At 45.9% G+C, this 4,895-nt stretch overlaps 1 non-coding gene across 1 annotated transcript; it reads left to right on the top strand.

The window, feature by feature from the left end:
* The first annotated feature begins 1,825 nt into the window (after positions 1–1,825).
* Positions 1,826–2,012, top strand: LOC119443288 (U2 spliceosomal RNA). Its single transcript, XR_005190235.1, has one exon. It is a non-coding gene; the product is annotated as a U2 spliceosomal RNA (small nuclear RNA).
* Positions 2,013–4,895: the final 2,883 nt, after the last annotated feature.

Genomic DNA, 4,895 nt, shown 5'->3' with positions numbered 1-4,895 from the left:
TGAAGTCTTCGAACGGTATTACCTGAAGTCATAGAGATATGAATAATGACAGTTCTCATCACATACCCAAAAGAGAGATGTTAAATTATTTATAGAAGTTGGAGAAGTCAACCTGAGGCAGCTCGCTCTCTGTCCTAGTACTTCAAACTGGGATCGCGAACTATGATGGAAATGAGAAATTGCCGGAGACACCAACTGCTCTTCAACAGCTTAACGATGTGCATCCTAAGTGCTGAGCGAAACTATTGGTTGAGTAATCTCGAAGTGCCGTTAACACGTACGGAAAGTTGAAGCAGCATTCCGCGAACTTGGCCGCACAGATTCATTTCATTACTTAGTATTCCAGTCACAATTCTTGCAGCTAATTACTGCACATGTATTCAATATACATGATTTATACAGTATGATTGGTGCAAAGTGTATTAGAGAAAACATTTGCATTCCCGACAGCTGAAGGCACAGTAGCATGGCAGAAGAGGTAATGGTTTCGTATTCGTGCGCTGTCACTGAGGCCATGTGCGGTGCGCCGCCGCAAGCGCCATCTCGCTTCTTTAGAATAAACTACTCCGCGAAAAGGGTCAATAGCTTGCGGCGCAGCACACCGTTATAGCCCAATAACGTTTCATACAAAAGTAGTGTTGTCACTACTACTGTCTCCACCATTCCGGCTTTTTCATTCCAAAGTTTCGCACATTCAATCGTATTTACACCTCCTAAGTAGTGGCGAGCAACCTTAGTAGCAGTCTGCTGGGCAAAATTAATGCATCCCAGCTGCATACATGCCTCACACATGATGCGTTTCAGCGGTCGCAATGCGCTGCGCCAGTACCACGTGGTCAATACATTGCTTCAATGCTAATCGCAATGACCTCGACATTCATCGGCAGATGTGCTCTGCCGAAATCATTCTTTTTTTGTCTATTGCATTCATATTGTACAAATACACAGAATAAGACATACTCGAATAAAAAAAAAACAGTGGTGGCGACTGTTATAGGAGGTCGACAGCATTGTAAAGTTCAGACTACCTTAAGCGTGCCCAAACAATTACCCAAGGTTCCTCATGCTTGTCATACATAGTGCACGGTTAACAGCAACGATGTTTTTTGTTGGTTTTCCTAAAGCACTGACCTCACAACATTATTTGTTGCTTAATTTTGGCTACAATCTTGGGTACATATTAAAAAAGTTAACGTTATCTAAGCTGCAGTTTGATTGGAACTTTCGGTAGCACTCCATTTTTTTAATTACACGTACTACAGAAAATAGCATTATGAGATTAGCAAGAGTGTTTCGATTTACAATTACTTTACTAGGGTGACTGGACCTATCCGAATATACGATTCGCTCGATTTGCTGATTCTATGCAATAAATTAAATTCATGCTTACCAGTGACATATAAATAGTTCCTCAAAAAAATTCAGTCTCATTCCACTCGGTGAAGGTGAATGACAAGTGAATCTGTGTATGTGGTGACTAACCATTGCTCCGGTGAAACGTTCCCAGTTTGCGGGATCGGGGCCACATGGACGGATCGCATTTCTTTTAGCTTCGCGGTCCGGGCGGGCAGCACGCTTACAGTCACTGGTCTCCATCCACCGCCGCCGCGCCCATTTCCTTTTCTGTTCACGCCGTCGTTCTTGGTATAAGCACGCTGTTATTCTTCAGACCGTAGAACAGGCGGCCTACCCAATTCACAGTCATACAGAACTGAGGAAAGGAGCGTGCGTAGAACATGACATCGGGACACAGCAGCCACTCAGACTGGTATGCTCTAGTTTGAATACGCGGGATGGCGTACAGGTGTATGATGTGAAAGTAGACATGGCCGACGCGGATCAAAGTGTAGTATCTGTTCTTATCAGCTTAATTTCTGGTACGGGTTGTATTTAAACCCAAGATATTAAACTTCTTTTTGCAAGTTGGCGGAGTGCTTGAAGCCTAGCTGCTTCATTTCAGCCACGGGTTGGCCCATTTTTGCACTATCTTCGGGATTATTGGTCTACGGACATCGATACGCTCGAAACTAGCCTTATACAACTTCGGGGTAAAACAATCATAGACTCAGTATTACTCTAAAAACGGTGATTAACATATTATAAGTGAAAAGGAAAATAAACATATTGTGTGTGACTTCTTACGCGTTTCCTGTGGGAAAGCAATCCTCGCAAACGCCACATAAGGCCGCACATGCTGTCCAGCCACTGGACCAACAACCCGATTCACCCGAGCATGATTGCTTTGTTTCATCTACACGATTTCTGTCGTGCAAACTCAGTTCCTTCGAGTGTTTTTAGGAACACTAGGCGCGCTCATCTTCATCATCGCGATGCCTCAATGCTTCTCTCCACGATATGCAGATGCCTCTGCCGCGGTCCATGATCGAGGCTTGTTGAGTCTGCCGCGGATAATGACACGCACTGCACTCTGCTGTTTCACCAAGGAACTGCCGTCCTCTCACATCTGCTCTTTTTTCCGCACTATCACACACAAGACCATCCCTCGTCGTGTTGGCTTTAGCGACATCAATAACGCTTGTATCAATTTGTCTAGTTGCATTTGTTATCCTTTGTGATGATTTAGCTCTCTCTCGCGAGCTACAGCAAAGCGAATAAAAAATACTGGACATATAACACGAAGTATGGACTGCAAGAAAGCAAATCCGACTGCAACTAATGGCAAACTCAGGAGGTCAAGTCGGCATTCGTTGAGCGTGGAGCCCGCTGCAACTTTGGCAAAGCTTCAATAAACAAAGGTTTGCTTTTCCCTAGAGATAAACTTGGCTGACTGGTGTTTATAGCGATCTTATACGCAACAATTGTTATTTTTGTTAGGTCGGGAGTAATGTCTTACATAATATACTCAGTATGATACATTCCTAATAATATACATAAAATCCATTTCCTTGTAGAACACAACCAATTGCGACGACTTTTTGTTCATGTGAAACGCACCCGAGGCGAACAAAATATACTCTCGTGGTGGCTAGCTTGTGCGTTGCGACATCCCTGCTTCCTAGTGCGTTGGGAACGAGTAAGCTGGGCTCTTGTTAAGTTTTGTCGAGCAGTGACAGGGCTTGGGGGACTGCGCTCACGTTGTTGAATTTCGGCCAGGCACTGTTTAAGCTGACAGTTTGATGCCGTACTAGTTTGTAAAAACTACTACAACATCAAAGCTAAACTGCTCAGAATGTTGGGGCTGCGTTATACCAGGCCGCTTGCCGGCACTGTTAAATATTTTATTGCAGTAGCAATTAAATGGACACTCAAAGCGGATTTATGCCGTCGTCGTTGCCGTCGCCGTGAGGTTCCGTATGACGTGCAACGGCAATGACATCGTCGCCGCGCGCCGCATGCTGTATGTGCGAGTGAAAGCGCGCGAGGGACGCGTGCTTTTACGGGGAGCGAACCCACGGCGGACAGCAAACGCGCATTCTGCGCCGGGCTCCCTGAAGGGCTGCAGAATTAAGCGTCTCTTTCCTACTTTACAATCACCATATATATTGAGCAAACGCGACTTCTTCCGTCGCGCGAAAGGCCGTGGGCGGACGGGAGGGAGGGAGTGGAGGCGACGTTTAGCTACGGCCCCAAATGCGTAATTATATAAAAACGTTGCGAGGCGAGAAGGTAGTAAAGACTTCCGACGCTGCTCGACAAGTGTCCCGTTCTGATCTCGTCGAAAACCTTCGAGCCGCCCCCAGAGACACCGGCAACAGTCATCAACGCCGCGCGCGTTCGCTGCGAACGCGGACAACACGCCGACAGCGTCGAGAACAGTTCTGCGCGTTGCTGGTGCTGCGGCATGTCGAAGTTTATACAGATGATAAAACTACCATCCTTACTCTGTACAGCTTCTTGCTAATTGGCTATCGCAATTGATGCTTCGCCTTTCGGGTGAAGCTGCGATCTTTTTTATATATCTAAAACAGAATAACTGCGGCAAAAAACGCGCACGCATCCTCTCGTCCAAAAATTCTGAAAGGGGCCGCAGTAGCACTATGTAATGAACAAAAGTGCAAAGTTGAGATTTATGGTGCCGTCAATAAACAAAATGTTATCCATATTTGACCTTTGGCAGCTGCACCACAGAAATGGCTATATTTTAGTTATGTAAGCCACATACCTTTAATATCGCTTCTTGCTCGACTTCTTAAATTGTTTTTCGTTTCTGAGCCTGCATGGGCGAAATGTCCATGACCTATCTACGTATGCCAGTGCGGCGTTACAAACAGAGATACCGCATTCTGTCTCATTGTATGTCGTGAATTCTTTTGGCTCTCCGCTTCGTCCTAGTCAGTGCGCTGCTTCACCCACATGAGTGTCCCATTCTGTTTGCACCGGGTTGAAATACCTTGTGGAGAAAGGCATGCGAAGCACAGCGTAAATGTGCGTCTGCCTGAAAGACCTGTGATGGAGACCCTTTCTGCGCATCCGCATACGAATGGGGGCGAACTGCTTCAGCGTATCATGCGCGGTTGTCCACATTTGCAAGTTGAAACTCCTGAACGGTGCCTTATGGTTGACTTAATTCGCGTTCTATAGAAAATACTGCGTGCAGCGAAGGTACCTGAGAAAGCACAAAACGCAAAATAGGAAACAGTAATTGGAAGAATTTGTAGCATGTGCTATACTTTGTTTTTTTACGTGCAAGCGTAACTGGCTAACTAGCGGAATCGGCGAATGTCTGTTCGAAACCGCGAAAGAAAGGGAGCAGGCAGGCCTCTCGACGTGAAGAGAATCGCTCGCTTAGCGGGCGGCAAAGCAGCACAACGTAGAGGAAATTCTATAAGTGACGTTTAGGGAAGGTGGAAGCAGAAATTAGTAGAATCATCGCAAAGGAGGAAGATAGTTGGAGGCGCGCTGTGTTGACCTCCGCTGGCAGTTTTTTTTTAATT

Source organism: Dermacentor silvarum, chromosome 2 (genome assembly GCF_013339745.2).
Source record: "Dermacentor silvarum isolate Dsil-2018 chromosome 2, BIME_Dsil_1.4, whole genome shotgun sequence".
NCBI classification, from domain to species: Eukaryota; Metazoa; Arthropoda; class Arachnida; order Ixodida; family Ixodidae; genus Dermacentor; species Dermacentor silvarum.
The sequence above is the reverse complement of the archived record's forward strand: the minus strand, read 5'-3'. Positions and strand labels throughout refer to the sequence as shown.